This window comes from Phyllopteryx taeniolatus, chromosome 9 (genome assembly GCF_024500385.1).
Source record: "Phyllopteryx taeniolatus isolate TA_2022b chromosome 9, UOR_Ptae_1.2, whole genome shotgun sequence".
Taxonomy (NCBI): Eukaryota; Metazoa; Chordata; class Actinopteri; order Syngnathiformes; family Syngnathidae; genus Phyllopteryx; species Phyllopteryx taeniolatus.
The window spans coordinates 2,175,076-2,192,348 of NC_084510.1; the positions used below are offsets into that span (position 1 = coordinate 2,175,076).

The 17,273-nt window shown below is 44.0% G+C and overlaps 1 protein-coding gene across 2 annotated transcripts in view; it reads right to left on the reverse strand.

The window, feature by feature from the left end:
* The window catches only part of fhit (fragile histidine triad diadenosine triphosphatase), a 346,540-nt gene that overhangs the window by 292,429 nt on the left and 36,838 nt on the right, over positions 1 to 17,273 (reverse strand). For both annotated transcript variants that reach the window (XM_061784847.1, XM_061784848.1), the window contains exon 3: positions 15,466 to 15,522. The gene's annotated coding sequence lies outside the window, so the exon portion shown is untranslated. The remainder of the gene's footprint in view (positions 1 to 15,465; positions 15,523 to 17,273) is intronic.

Sequence of the window (17,273 nt, forward strand, 5' to 3'; positions counted from 1 at the left end):
CGAGGCATCCGAATCAGATGCCCCAGCCACCTCATCTGGCTCCTCTCGATGTGGAGGAGCAGTGGCTCTACTCTGAGATCCTCCTGGATGACCAAGCTTCTCACCCTAAGGGAGAGCCCGGACACCCTGCGGAGGAAACTCATTTCGGCTGCTTGTATCCGGGATCTTGTTCTTTCGGTCACGACCGACAGCTCGTGACCATTGGTGAGGGTAGGAACGTAGATTGACCGGTAAATTGAGAGCTTCGCCTTTCGACTTAGCTACTTCTTTACCACAACGGACTGATACAAAGTCCGCATCACTGCAGATGCTGCACCGATCCGCCTGTCGATCTCCCGTTCCATTCTTCCCTCACTCGTGAATAAGACCCGAAGATACTTGAACTTCTCCACTTGGGGCAGGATCTCATCCCCGACCTGGAGAGGGCACGCCACCCTTTTCCGACTGAGGACCATGGTCTCAGATTTGGAGGTGCTGATTCTCATCCCAGCCGCTTCACACTCGGGTGCGAACTGCTCCAGTGAGAGTTGGAGGTCACAGCTTGATGAAGCCAATACAACCACATCATCTGCAAAAAGCAGATATGCAATACTGAGGCCACCAAACCGGACCCCCTCTACGCCTCGGCTGCGCCTAGAAATTCTGTCCATAAAAGTTATGAATAGTATCGGTGACGAAGGGCAGCCTTGGCAGAGTCCAACCATCACCGGAAACGAGTCCGACTTACTGCCGGATATGCGGACCAAACTCTGACTCCGGTCGTACAGGGAACGAACAGCCCGTATCAGGGGGTTCGGTACCCCATACTCCCGAAGCATCCCCCACAGGACTCCATGAGGGACATGGTTGAACGCCTTCTCCAAGTCCACAAAACACATGTAGACTGGTTGGTCGAACTCCCATGCACCCTCGAGGACCCTGCCAAGAGTGTAGAGCTGGTCCACTGTTCTACGGCCAGGACGAAAACCACACTGCTCCTCCTGAATCTGAGATTCAACTTCCCAACGGACCCTCCTCTCCAGCACCCCTGAATAGACCTGACCAGAGAGGCTGAGGAGTGTGATCTCCCTGTAGTTGGAACACACCCTCCGGTCCCCCTTCTTAAAAAGGGGGACCACCACCCCAGTCTGCCAATCCAGAGGCACTGTCCCGATGTTGCAGAGGCGTGTTAACCAGGACAGCCCTACAACATCCAGAGCCTTGAGGAACTCCGGGCAAATCTCATCCACCTCTGGGGCCCTGCCACTGAGGAGCTTTTTAACCACCTCGGTGACCTCAACCCCAGAGATAGGAGAGCCCGCCTCAGAGAACCCAGACTCTGCTTCCTCATGGGAAGGCGTGTCGGTGGAATTGAGGAGGTCTTCGAAGTATTCTCCCCACCAGCTCACAACGTCCCGAGTCGAGGTCACCAGCGCCCCATCCCCACTTTACACAGTGTTGGTGGTGCACTGCTTCCCCTTCCTGCGACGCCGGATGGTGGAGCAGAATTTCCTCAAAGCCGTCCAGAAGTCTTTCTCCAGGGCCTCGCCGAACTCCTCCCATGCCCGAGTTTTTGCTTCAGCGACCACCAAAACTCCATTCCGCTTGGCCAGCCGGTAGCCATCAGCTGCCTCAGGAGTCCCACAGGTCAAAAAGGCCCGATAGGACTCCTTCTTCAGCTTGACGGCATCCCTCACTGTTGGTTTCCACCAACGAGTTCGGGGATTGCCACCACGACAGGCACCAACCACCTTACGGCCTGAGCTCCGGTCAGCCGCCTCAGCAATGGAGGTGCGGAACATGGTCCACTCGGACTCGATGCCCCGTGCCTCCCCCGTGACAGGGGATTCTGCCAGACGTTCCCAGCAGACCCTCACAATATGTTTGGGCCTGCCACGTCGGCATCCATCCATCCATCTTCCGCCACCATCGGAGCCAACTCACCACCAGGTGGTGATCACTAGACAGCTCCCTCTCTTCACCCGAGTGTCCAAGACATGCGGCCGCAAGTCCGATGACACGACCACAAAGTCGATCATCGAACTGTGACCTAGGGTGTCCTGGTGCCAAGTGCATGTGTGGACACCCTTATGCTTGAACATGGTGTTCGTTATGGACAATCCGTGACGAGCACAGAAGTCCAATAACAGAACACCGCTCGGGTTCTGATGGAGGGGGCCATTCCTCCCAATCACGCCCTTCCAGGTCTCACTGTCATTGCTCACTTGAGCATTGAAGTCTCCCAACAGAATGATGGAGTCCGCAGCGGGAGTGCTCTCCAGCACCCCCTCCAAGGACTCCAAAAAGGGTGGGTACTCTGAACTGCTGTTTGGTGCATAGGCACAAACATCCATCCATCCATCCATCCATTTTCTGAGCCGCTTCTCCTCACTAGGGTCGCAGGCGTGCTGGAGCCTATCCCAGCTGTCATCGGGCAGGAGGCGGGGTACACCCTGAACTGGTTGCCAGCCAATCGCAGGGCACATAGAAACAAACAACCATTCTCACTCACAGTCATGTCTACGGGCAATTTAGAGTCTCCAATTTAGGCACAAACAATATTTATATATATAGCATTTTAGTTATTTTTATTTTTCTTACTATTTTTAATTTTGCTTTTAACTATTTTATTGAAAGCTTATATTTTACTACTACTCCTTCTACTAATAATAATAATTATTACTATTGTTACTGTTAATTTTAACTGATTAAATTTTTTAATTCATTTTATCTCATCTATAGTGTTTCCGCACTACAAGTTGCTGACAGTATGATAGCGCTTCAGTTTCCTTTTTTCAGTGCTCTTACATACTATGCTATGTGTGAAAGAAAGTGTGGGTGTGGGAAATGTCTGTTGTATGTCTGCATCTGTTTTTGTGTCGTGGCACTGAGTTTATGTGCATTACTTTCTTTTATTGTGTAAAGCACTTAGTGCTACATTTTAATGTATGAAAAGTGAGTTTGATTGATAAAAGCAGGACACGATGTAAATTTTGCAACTCTTGCTAAAAAAAAAAAAAAAAAGCCTCAGTTTTAAAAGTAGTTCTGTCAATCGGAAAACTAGGGGAATCTCATATCACACTAAAGAATTTAATCAAGATTGGTGTGAACCTATAAGTAATTAGTACTCTTCCAAGCAAGGCAGATACTCCATTGAAATAAGGGCTTCTGCACCAGGCTTAGAGCATATTTCTCAATAAATCTTCCCATAGACTTCATGCACTGCGTTTAATTCAGTCAGGATCCTAGCATTCCCATATTGGCACCATTTACTTAAGTAGACCCTTCTAGACCTATAGAGTCTCACGCTAAGTGATGTGGACAAGCCATTTTGTGAAAAGATGCACAGATCTATCCATACCCTTTGGATCGTGTGGTATTATATGCATTCCATCCATCCATTTTCTGAGCCGCTTATCCTCACTAGGGTCGCGGGCATGCTGGAGCCTATCCCAGCTGTCATCGGGCAGGAGGCGGGGTACACCCTAAACTGGTTGCCAGCCAATTGCAGGGCACATACAAACAAACAACATTCAAACTCACATTCACACCTACGGGCAATTTAGAGTTTCCAATTAATGCATGTTTTTGGGATGTGGGAGGAAACCGGAGTGCCCGGAGAAAACCCACGCAGGCACGGGGAGAACATGCAAACTCCACACAGGCGGGACCGGGGATTGAACCCCGCTCCTCAGAACTATGAGGCTGACGCTCTAACCAGTCGGCCACCGTGCCGCCATTATATGCATTATCCAAAACAATTTCATTGAATGTAGCAGCTGTTCACAAACTCAACAGCTCCTTCCCTCTTTTTCTCAAACAAGATCTGACTTTAGAACGTGCAGTCAGCTGCCATGTGTTTAAAGGTATTTGATACGTTAAATTCAGGGGATTCTATTTCTCTACAAAAGAATCAAACTGTTCACATTAAGTGATTGTTGATACAAGCAGTGCAACTATCTGCTTTTTAATTGATGAGTATGAATTATTGATAAAGATCCTGTAAAATACATTTTGAGATTTGTTTCTCAATACATTATACATGTTTGAAAATGTGGTGTGGGTATACTTATTGCTCCCCGGCTCGGCGCCTGTACGTTGGGGTTCACCCCGGTGGACGTGAGGGTAGCTTCCCTCCGCCTTCGGGTGGGGGGACGGGTCCTGACTGTTGTTTGTGCCTATGCACCAAACAGCAGTTCAGAGTACCCACCCTTTTTGGAGTCCTTGGAGGGGGTGCTGGAGAGCGCTACCGCTGGGGACTCCATCGTTCTGCTGGGGGACTTCAATGCTCACGTGGGCAATGACAGTGAGACCTGGAAGGGCGTGATTAGGAGGAACGGCCCCCCTGATCAGAACCCGAGCGGTGTACTGTTATTGGACTTATGTGCTCATCACGGCTTGTTGGCTCCGATGGTGGGGTAAGATGCCGGTGTGGTATTGTGAGGGTCTGCTGGGAACGTCTGGCGGAATCCCCTGTCAGAAGGAGTTCAACTCCCACCTCCGACAGAACTTTGCTCATGTTCCGGGGGAGGTGGGGGACATCGAGTCCGAGTGGACCGTGTTCCGCGCCTCCATGGCTGAGGTGGCCGACCGGAGCTGTGGTCGGTGCCTGTCGTGACGGCAATCCCCAAACCCGTTGGTGGACACCAACGGTGAGGGATGCCGTCAAGCTGAAGAAGGAGTCCTATCAGGCCTTTTTGGCCTGTGGGACTCCTGAGGCAGCTGATGGGTACAGACTGGCCAAGGAGAATGCAGCTCTGGTCGTCGCTGAAGCATAAACTCGGATATGGGAACTCGGTGAGGCCATGGGGAACTTGGTGAGGCCATGGAGAACGACCTCCGGACGGTTTCGAGGAAATTCTGGTCCACCATCCGCTGTCTCAGGAGAGGAAAGCAATGCACCACCAACACTGTGTATAGTGAGGATGGGGCGCTGCTGACCTTGACTCGGGACGTTGTGAGTCTGTGGGGAGAATACTTCGAAGACGACCTCAATTCCAACGACACGCCTTCCAATGAGAAAGCAGAGTGTGGGTTCTCTGAGGCGGGCTCTCCTACCTCTGGGTTTGAGGTCACCGAGGTAGTTAAAAAGCTCCTCGGTGGCACGGCCCCGGGGGTGGATGAGATTAGCCCGGAGTTCCTAAAGGCTCTGGATGTTGTGGGGCTGTCCTAGTTGATACGCCTCTGCAACATCACGTGGACATCGGGGAAAGTGCCTCTGGATTGGCAGACTGGGGTGTGTTCCAACTACAGGGGGATCACACTCCTCAGCCTTCCTGATAAGGTCTATTCAGGGGTGCTGGAGAGGAGGGTCCGTTGGGAAGTTGAATCTCAGATTCAGGAGGAGCAGTGTGGTTTTTGTCCTGGCCATGGAGCAGTGGACCAGCTCTCCACTCTTGGCAGGGTCCTCGAGGGTGAATTGGAGTTCGTCCAACCAATCTACATGTGTTTTGTTGACTTGGAGAAGGCGTTCGACCGTGTCCCTCGGGGGGTCCTGTGAGGGGTGCTTCGGGAGTATGGGGTACCGAACCCCCTGATACGGGCTGTTCGGTCCCTGTACGACCGGAGTCAGAGTTTGGTCCGCATATCCGGCAGTAAGTCGGAATTGTTTCCGGTGATGGTTGGACTCCGCCAAGGCTGCCCTTCGTCACCGATACTATTCATAACTTTTATGGACATAATTTCTAGGCGCAGCCGAGGCGTACAGGGGTTCCGGTTTGGTGGCCTCAGTATTGTCTCTCTGCTTTTTGCAGATGATGTGGTTCTGTTGGCTTCATCAAGCCGTGACCTCCAACTCTCACTGGAGCAGTTCGCAGCGGCTGGGATGAGAGTCAGCACCTCCAAATCTGAGACCATGGTCCTCAGTCGGAAAAGGGTGGCGTGCCCTCTCCAGGTCGGGGATGAGATCCTGCCCCAAGTGGAGAAGTTCAAGTATCTTGGGGTCTTGTTCACGAGTGAGGGAAGAATGGAACGGGAGATCGACAGGCGGATCGGTGCAGCATCTGCAGTGATGCGGACTTTGTATCAGTCCGTTGTGGTAAAGAAGTAGCTAAGTCGAAAGGCGAAGCTCTCAATTTACCGGTCAATCTACGTTCCTACCCTCACCAATGGTCACGAGCTGTCGGTCGTGACCGAAAGAACAAGATCCCGGATACAAACGGACGAAATGAGTTTCCTCCACCGGGTGTCCGAGTTCTCCCTAAGAGATAGAGTGAGACGTGAGAAGGCCATCGAGAGGAGCCAGATGAGGTGGCTGGGGCATCTGATTCTGATGCCTCCCGGGCACCTCCCTGGTGAGGTGTTCCGGGCATGTCCCACCGGGAGGAGACCCCGGGGACGACCCAGGACACGCTGGAGAGACTACGTCTCTCGGCTGGCCTGGGAACGCCTCAGGATACCCCGGAAGAGCTGGAGGAAGTTGCTGGGGAGAGGGAAGTCTGGGCCTCCCTGCTCAAGCTACTGCCCCCGTGACCCGACCTCAGATAAGCGGAAGAAAATGGATGGATGTATGGATATATTTTCCCAAAAACTATCACGACAAACGATAGTATCGTTGATGTTTTTTATGGCACTAATATAATATTAGAGTATAATAATGCTAGTACATCCTTTTTTGAGAAAAATTCACTTTTAATTATAATTCTAAGAATAACATTGTAATGTAGAACAATAAATAAAATATCTTGGGTAAAAAATATAAATAAAACAGACTCAGGCTGTGTTCACAAAAATTTCACTTTAATAAAAACATTTGGCACAGAGATATAAACACTCATTAATGCCTTAACAGGCAATTCAATGGCATTCAAGTTTCCATTTGGTTAAAAAAAAGTGTCAAGTCGCAACATAAACAACAACACAAGTAGATCAAAGCAACATGTTTTGATCCATGATTTGTACTCCTTTTCAAAAGTCTGCAGCCTTTCTTTAAACACTGCTTTGTCAACATAGCTTCATCTTTTAAAATAGTGAGTACGCTGTACTGTATATAATGTGAGCATACGTGCACCATATACGTGGTCATATTTGTATTTGCGTTATTGGGCAAAGGGTGCCATAATTGCAAGCTGACGGGAAAAGGGAAATGTCCCACTGTGTTTTTTGTTCCCAGCTGAAGAAATTGGGTGGGATGTGTCGTCTTTCACATAGATTTTGTCACTTTGAGGTTTTGTGTCATAACTTCATAGAAATTCGACATTCCAGCTCGTTGGTGTGGCTAGAATTGGTGGACAAGGAAGCCGAGCTTCCGTCGCTTCGGCGACGACCAGCTGAGGCGGACTCCGGGGGAAGTGGATCAGGATATAATCGTGATCTCACTGCGGACCTTTGAACGCTCGACGCGACCAGCGTTACACACCTTTCGTTGTCGTAGCGTCATCCCTTTCTTTCCCCTTTTTTGGGAAAAGGATGACGAAGGTACATTGTCATCCTTTTTGGCATTAGCAAAACTCTGTTTTAGAGTAAACTATCTGTATTAATCCATGGTTTTTCGCTATAACTGTGGATCACCGTGTCTGTCCCTCTCAACCACGCCCCCTACAACGCTCCACCATGTCACATGTGTCCTCACCGGATATGGTCTTCCTCTGACATGCTGACAAAGCTCTGATCGAAGCTACTGCTGCCACCTGGTGTCGATTTATCATACTAAAATCCTTCCCAATCCATCCATCCATCCATCCATTTTCTGAGCCACTTCTCCTCAGTAGGGTCGCGGGTGTGCTGGAACCCATCCCAGCTATCATCCCAGCGGGGTACACCCTGAACTGGTTGCCAGCCAATCGCAGGGCACATACAAACAAACAAACAACCATTCGCACTCACATTCACACCTACGGGCAATTTAGAGTTGTCAATTAACCTACCATACATGTTTTTGGGATGTAGGAGGAAACCGGAGTGCCCGGAGAAAAACCACGCAGGCATGGGGAGAACATGCAAACTCCACACAGGCGGGGGCAGGGATTGAACCCCGGTCCTCAGAGCTGTGAAGCTGACGCTCTAACCAGTCGTCCACCGTGCCGCCCCTTCCCAAGACTTAGATACTTATTGTGGAGCTGCGCCAAACCCTCTGACAATTTATAATAAAATAAAAAAAAAAAAAAAAAAAAAATAAAAAAAAACAACACTGAATACGTATTATGTCTTTAGCACTTTCGCGATAAAGTTTAATTGGTTTGCTACCCAACAATCATTTTATTTTTGCATATATTTTAGTCTATCTTAAACAACAAAGACTCATCACAACTAGCCTGGATTCCACAATTACATGATTTCTACCATTGCAAAATTTGTTTTTCTGTTATTTCCCTTTGGACTTAATGATACATTTGGAAGGGACTCGGAAATGTACATTAGGATTAAGAGAGGCAGAAAATTACCCAGGGGGTGAGTTTTTATGCATTACAGGTCATTACATGAGAGGCCCGAGAGCCACTCAGCCACCATTAACTAAGATGAGGGACCAACAGGGCTAGTTCCTGCCAGGGAGTAATGGGAGAAATATGGAATGCATGTTTAGAGCTGATGGTTTCAGATGTTTGGAAATCACTCCAACAATGAATCAATTTACAGTATAATGCAGTGCATATAAAGTAATTTAAATTAAAAAATATATATCTATGCTGCCTTGCAAGTTTAAATTGACATAAAATTAGCAATAATAATATGCAATTTGCAAATCTGCAAAATGCAACTGATTCATGTCACCGATTCTGGCCAGATTTTTAAAATTAATAAAGTTATGGTACCTAAATGAGTGAGGCTTGTGCCTAATTTGAAAAAAATAATAGCAAAAATTAAAATTAAAAAACAGCTCAGTGTGAGACATTGTTTTTTCATTTTTGCCGGAAAACCCATTTTGCGCCGACTGTTTAGCACATCTACCTCACAGTTCAGAAGTCGTGGGTTCAAATCCAGACTCCAGCCTTCCTGTGTGCCGTCTGCATGTTCTCCCCATGCCTGTGTGTCTTTTCTCTGGGTACTCCGGGTTTCTCTGATATTCCAAAAACTTGCATGGTAGGTTAAATGAAGACACTAAATTGTCCTTAAGATATGAATTTGAGTGTTAATGGCTGTTTGTCTATATGTGCTCTGTAATTGGCTGTCGACCAGTTCAGGGTGTACCCCGCCTCTCGCCCAAAGCAAGCTGGGATAGGCTCCAGCACAAACACGACCTAATAACTTAAAATTGATGTATTGTGATGGAAGAACACTTGGATACAAACTTAAAGGCACAGTAAAGACCCTTAATATTAAACACTACATTAAAATTCAAGAGTACATGAAAATTCAAATTCAAGGGCATTTCTAAGACAGATACGTGACATGGGGTCATTTTCACATGAAAGAACGTTAACAGACTGCAGATAGAGCTGTGCATGCGTGCGTATGTATGTGTTGGCATTCACGTGAATTGTTGCATTCGCATTGTAGGTACAGTAACCCCTTCCTGAAAAATCACTTCCATTTCTGACCCATAATTGAATTAACAGCCAAGCTAAAATTGATAACATTTCTGCATGCGAATTCATCCCATCATGGGATCACCGTCTGGAAGCAGACAATTGCTCCTTATTCCTCACTGTAGAATAGACAACAACGCCCAGCGAGAATTGAAATTGTCCGAAATTGAACTGTACAGTACAGTAACCGCTTCCTGAAAAATCACTTCCATTTCTGACCCATAATTGAATTACATATCCTTTTTTAAAGGAGAAATAAATATTGTGAAAAATTGAGATTTTTATTTTTACAAAAATGTGAAATTAAACAACCAAATAAATATTTTGTTGTCCTATTTCTGAAAATGTTTCAGTGAGCGAATCTTTCTGAATTGTGGCGTCACAATTTAACAAATTTACATAATAACTGCACCCATAGAGCGTTTCTTCACCTATGACATGACAGCTAGGCTGGGCGAACATAACAAAAGCCATACTCTCAATTGGACACGCAGTATACTGTATAATTTTAGAGAGACAAGAAAAATGGTGTTTAAAGCATTCGATAATTCTTTATCCGTGAGGTATTTTGACAAAAAACATATCACAGAACCATTATAAAGACATGTGCAAACCGTTTTCAATTGTGAAAAAAATGCATATGATCCCTGTAAGGCAAAATATTTGTATGACATGCATTTCTCTGCCCATTGTTGTATAATTTATATTTTGTATATTTTGTATTTCAAGATTGTCACCATTAACAGCCAAGCTAAAATTGATAACATTTCTGCATACAAATTCATCCCATCATGGGATGACCGTCTGGAAGCAGACAATCGCTCCTTATCCATCACTGTAGAATAAACAACAACGTCCAGCGAGAATTGAAATTGTCCGAAATTGAATTGCGTGTGATACAAAATCAAACTGAAAATACACTTAATATCAAACTCTGCAGGTCCTGACATCCAGTCCTTGTTTTTCATGTATGCACTTACACTGATGCCTCTGGATGCACAATCCGCAGGATTCCAATTAGTGCTCACATACCTCCATTGAGAAACATTGGAAGTTGCTCAGATGGCAGTGACTCTGTTTGCAACAAAAGTATGAAACCTGGAAGAAACCTGTTGTTGATGTATTTTAACACTGAAGTGCTCTCCGTCCAAAATATGGAGCACTTGGGTGAGACCTCAAACTTTGCTCGCACCATCCTGTCCATTCGAGGAGCCAAAGCAGCAGAAGTCAACTCCGATGGTGGTATGGTCACTGGTTTTAGTGGCGCAACCCGGGCCTTGCCCATGATAAATGAACATTGCATCTGATGTTTCCAGTAACAAATAGGTCACCGTACCGTAACCAGACTCGCATGCGTTGGCAAAGTGATGGAGTTGTGCTGAAAGTACTTCTCCAAAGCTTTGCATCTCCTTACTTGAAAGTTTAACACTTGTAGCTGTTCCAAGCCCATGAGCCATTTGTGCCATTTATTACCAATGGCCTCTGGAATGCGTTCATCCCACCCAAGTTGCCTTCAGCTTTGCTCTTGCTGAATCTGTTTTGCAGGGGGAACGATAGGTGCCAGAATCCCTAGAGGGTCATATATGGAACTTACCATTGAAAGACTGGCAAGTGATCTGTCTTGGATGGCTCCCATGAATTGCAGTGAATCAGATTCCACACACCATTGAATCCCTAGGGCTCTTTCCACTGACAGCACATCTTTATCCAGGTCAAGACCCTTTATTTCTTTAGCCCTCTTTTCCTTTGGAATCGAGGCAATGACAGCTCTCTGAGATCTTTAAGCAGTGCCTCTATGCAAAAGCCCAGTGCTTCCTGAGTCGAGAAAAGCATATGTCATCACAGTGTGATTGCTTTTATTCATTTTGACCTTTACCAGCTCTTTAGCCAAATGCAGTCCAGCCCCTGTTGGGTGGCCATTGATACACTGGTCACAGTTTTACTTTTAGACTTTCCATTAATGTGGAGTATGCTGGGATGCTTAAGAAAGCAGACACAATAGGAAATCTTTTGTATGCACCCCTTACTCATGTGTCAGGCAGCCAAAGCAAACACCTTTGCACTTCAAAAAGTCAATTTGTCTTTGTGTTTTTTATTGAGTTCACTACACGTCCAAATTGTGCTCCCCTTGACCTAAGAACCGCACCCGAAACCTTTTCACCAATTTCTTCGATGGAAGTGATACTGGAAGAGAAACCACTTTTCTTCTCTTTTGGCATGCAAGCTTTTGTTTGGGATATCAACGGTTCAGAAGATTTTCTTGCTTAAGAAACAGGTGTGTCTCTTAAATTACCAAACACAGGGTGTAAGATTATTCTTGTTTTTTTATTTTAAAGAAAATCAACTAGATCTTTGAACCTGGCTCCTCGTTTGTTTGTCTCCTGTAGCTCAAATGCCATGCCTCCCTCAATTTATATGGCAGTTTAGCAAGAATGGGTGTCATTGTACTTGGATTATCCATCTCCTCCATGTACTGTATGCTGCTCATCGTCCTACAGCATCCAGTTAAATAGACTTAATGAGCTTGTAGGGCTTCAGCATCTTCAGGCTTGATTAAAGGCCACTTGAGAGCCTTATCAATGTGGGCTGTGGCAATTTTAAACTCAATGTTTTTCAAGGAGCCTTTTGGCTTCCAAATATCTTATTGAAGCATCCATATGTTGGCAACTCTGTACCAATTCTCTGGCTTGCCTCATGGTAAACTGCTCCAAGACGTTCAGCCTGTCCCTTAAATTCTCCGTTTTATCCTCAATACCATGTTCAAAAGCATGTATAAAGAACCTGTATTCCAATCAATCCCCTTTAAATGTTGGAATGTTGAGAGGTGGTAAAGATGATAACTTTTGTTGCGTTATCAGAAATTCCGTAATAACGTTTTGATTTTGCAATACATCTGTGAAACGGTTCATATCAGCAGGTTCAGTGTTTCCTTTGGGGCCAACATTATCCTTTCCATTGGACCTCCCATCATACTTGGATTTCTGTGGTCTTTCCTTTGGGTTCACATGAGGCCCATCGTCCATTACGTTGCCGACCATGGGATACCTTCAGCCGATGTTACTGTATGAGGCTGATGTGATTTTTGTTTTGCTCTGACAACAGGTTTGTCCTCCCTTTTGTTTGTTTTCGGGGTGATTGGGTAATACGTGGTTTGATCTTTTTCTGTTAGCATGCTGCTATGGCTGGCTATGCATGTGTGCAGGGTAGGTGAATCATGCTGTTGGGCGACTGTAATATGCAGATGCTTATTGCAAGGCAATGTTGCAATAGTGTCACTGGGGTGATGAGCCTTCCCTATTTGAATAACTTGCTCTGATGCTGAATTAAGAGTTCTTTTGTGTCATCCAAAATATTCTTTCCATCACTTGGTCTATTATCCATTCCCTGTTTGATCTCAAACTCTGTGATAACATCCAACTTCCAACACATCCAGCTGCAATATGATTGGCTGCTGCAAAAAAAGGAATGAGTACCTAAAACTAAAAAGTGCCATTCATAATGCCTCAATGAACAGTAGTATATCTGTCTGTCTATCTTTCTGTGTTATACTGCTGCCAGGTGGCCAAGGGGGGCACAACAGAAGTGGTACTTGATACAGTGTGAGAAAACCTGTTCACATTTTTGGACATTGTTCCAGGAGGGTTGGCCATCACCAGTTTGTCAGTCTGGATCTGGAAGTCAACAGGATCTTGGCTTGTTTGTTCTCAACCACTTTCAGTTGTGTCTGCCATCTTGATTCTGGGACCTCCAGTTAATATTTGGTACAGGTGTTCCACTACTAAATGTGGCAGACCCCGGCCTCTATTGCTCTTGTGTTTAGGGCTTGTTCTTGTGCTGCCATCATTAGTTCCTTCGTGTTGCCTTTTAGTCCAGCAATTCCGCCCAATTGTATGTTTTCTCAATGTCAGCCACTTCTTCAATTTGTCAGTGGTGCATGCCATGTAGGGGCTTGTCTTTACATAACAGCCCATCTGGCTCCTTCTCTTACTTGGCTCTGCTGCCTGCTCCTCCTGGATAGTGCCTGAGATGCTCGCTAGTCCTTGGCCCAACTCTTTACACTTTGTGTACAGCCTCAGGATACTGTACTTGGGATGTAGCGCGATGTGCATTGTAAGGAGCTTTCTTGTCTTAATATCAGTGACTTGCATCTTTTTCAGTGGCCAGGGTATTATGTCAGCGGGGTAACTCATTACTGGCAAGACGTTGGCGTTCAAGGCCTGGATCTTATTCTTGCCGTTCATCTGACTATTCAGGATCTGCCTCACCCCCTTTACGTATTTGGTATTTGTTGCCCTCAGGTAGTTAAATCCCTTCAGCTGCGATCATCTTCCCTCATCTAGATATCATTCGGCACAGTTATCTAGTCCAAATCACATGTCACTGCTGTATATCCTTGTCAGCCATGTAGAGGAGGTGGCTGATCGTTGTTCCACTTTGTAACCGATACCAGAAGCAACTCTTGGTTATATATACTGTATACACCAATGATTCGGGTCCTGTTAACTACCTGCACCACCAATGTTATACATATCAAGCCCCCCAAATAAAAAAACCACAACACAGAATCTTTTTTTTTTATTAAGACATGAAGTATGGAAAATAAAAGTCAAGCAATTTGACTGTAGAAATTATAAGCACATTTTCTTGAAACTTAAAATCATGCTGATGTTAAGCTTTAAGTTTTTGTATACTTTAATGAACCCATTACAAAGCTCTGTATTTCGAATGGATGGCTTCTCCAGAATGTTCTTGGCAATGACACTTGTATTGTTCAGAAATCTTTAGCCTTTCTTTCATCTCCGGCATCACAGTCGGACAAAGTTGTGATGGATGTATTTAAAATATGAAATTATTCATTTTGTGTTTGAGTGACGGGCAGCGTGGGTTCAGTTCCCACTCAGTGACGGTGGGAATGTGAGTGTGAATGGTTGTCCATGTCTATATGTGCCCTGCGATTGACTGGCGACCAGTTCAGGGTGTAGTCCGCTTTTCGCCCGAAGTCAGGCTCTAGCGCCCCTTGACCCTAACCAGGATAAGCGATGTTGAAAATGGATCGACGGATGTTTGAGTGAGATGCTTCATGTTGGCATTAAGAGTAAGTGCACCCTTGAAGGTCAAACACTATTATTCCATGCCACTTGGCAACCTTCAATTTTTTTCAAATTCAAAACATTAAGAATGGAAAACTATTGAAATCCCCATCATAAAACCTTAATTAACTGTTCAGGCAATGCTTTCAGTGAAAATATGGACTGTCACATTACAGATCAACAAAATGAGTTCAATGCACAATTACATCTAATCTCCTGTCCTGTTGTGATTTGAACGTGCAATTTTTCTACCTCATTTCCATTTGAGTCATCAGTGTTGCAGTATTCCCCTTGTGGTGCTATACAGCTGCGTGGCCCAGACACAATTTTATTTTAATTTGATACAGCTCTTATGGCCACACACTTCCTCCACCAATTTATTTTGATTACTTACATTTTATTTTTTTCCATTACACTAAGTCAAACCCATGTGAACATATTTCATGCATACTTACATGTTAAAGTACTTGAACACTTTGTGGTTTAGTGTTTTCCTACAAGACTGAGCTACATTTACTTCATGTTTTATATTTGCTGTTCTGCATTAACTGTTATTAGTTTGTTAATGAAAGTGAGATCAGACAATGAGCTGCTCCTGTTGTTACATTATTAGTAACAGTATTGCATATTAAGATATGTGTGTGTAGAGCAGTAATGGCTGTTTGAAAACTCCAATGACTCATACTCATCTTCATAAAAACATGACTTGAGAATTTTGGCAGAGAGGTCGTTCTTGCAATCAGGGTCATGCCCTGTAACTATTAATTAACAAGATTTGTTCAATAAGTTATCAATAACCACTTTGATAATTATTCATTGAAATGTGACACGAGGGGGAAAAAAAATAACTCATGAGCTTATCTTTCTCTATCAGCACAGGAACAATCAACTGGATGTTCAAAAGACCTGCATGATGCATCAAATGCGCTTACCTTTTTCAATCTCACTGGCTTTCCAAAGACTTAACTGTGGGCAGTATGGAATGGAGGCTGAAGTATTGAGACAACAGAGCAGAGGAAATAGAAAATAACATGAATAACAATAGGGGTAGAGGGTGCTGATAAACATGAAGTTGATATTTATACAGTAACAGCTTACACTGTACAGCGTAAACAGCTGTAAAACTCCTGACTGTAAAAATATCAATAATATAATGTAATATATATAATGTGACACTATATAATATAGTAATATTTTACTGGCAGCAATGATCCTGTAAAATATAAATTAATTCATCATAATTCTGTGAACTAATATCCAGTTTAATACTGTATTTTAAAATTTTTACAGATTACTGATGACATACTGAAGAAAGTATTTTATAGGATCATTGTTGCTCGTAAAATACTGCACTTTTTTGTGATCCAGTAATACTGTATATTTTTTTATAATCAATGAATATTTACAGTATGTTTTATCCATCAATATTTATTTTTATCACCATTATTAGTGATAATTATATTTTTTATATCATATTATTATGATAATTACCACGACCACCATCATCAATGATAAAGACAAAAGAAAAAGCAGTTCCTTTTCAAAAATGTTTATTGAAAATCCAACAGCATTGAATTAGCTTAACACAAGTGAATTTAACAACTGTAAACTGAATTAAAAAAAGACCCACAAAGTATATGTTTGTGTGTGTGTGTGTGTGTGTGTGCGTGCGTGTGCATGCGCGCGCGTGTATAAAATCACACAAAGTCCCACTTGAAATCACCAAGCTTTATGATGAGTGTACAGACGTGGCTTAACCGATGCTGCCTTGTTTGCGCCATCCTGCCCCTCTTCTTGCTTGCTTGACTTCTCATTGCTAGCTTTGATTCCCCTCTTTGGATTTATGTCAGCGCAGCTTCTAGGAAAAACAGTACAGTAAAACAACAACAAAAATCAGTCTTTAAGGTGAAAATCTATTAATACAGTATACACATTGATTGGGCATGATGTTAACGGTGGGCTGTTTTAGGCCCGAGGGACTGTCAGACATTGGTCTAAATATGTCTAACAGTTTGAGAGCGAACATACAAAAAATGGCAAATAAGGCCAGTCAACGTATTAAATAACATCATATAAAAATTCAATTTTAATTCATTTGTAATCTGAGGTAATTTTTGTTAAAAGAAAAAATTGTTAAGAAACCAAATAATTTCAAGGCTCAAATTAAGCGGTTTCACATTGCAATTTGCAGGTCAAAATTCACATTTTGCCTCTAATAAAATACATTGAAAAGCGAAACTGCGAATCAGTTTTACTGTGGAGATGGTCCCTAAAATGATTATCATAGATTATAGATTCAGGGCCCACAATTTAAAGAATTTCAAGTATATATTTGTTTATTTTTACATAATTTGGGCCTGCAGCTCATAAAACCCACGAAATCAGGAATTTAAAAAAATTTAATACTGTGAAGAAATCAGCCAAAGTCTTGCAGGCTATAAATGTTTTAAACTGAATGTCACAAGCTAATCATCTACTAAACTCAAAGCACCTGCGTAGGTGTCATTAAATTGCTTTAGTTTGGTTCAATTGTCTCAGTTGGTTTCAATATAGGGAAGACTGCAGACTTAACAACTGGCCAGAAGACCATCATTGATACCCTCCTTAGGATGGGTAAGCCAGAAAAGTTCATAACTAAGGAGGCTGGCTGTTCACAGAGTGCTGTGTTCAAGCATATCAATGGAAAGTCTAGTGGAAGGACAAAATGTGGCAGGAGAAGTTCCACCAACAAAAGAGATGA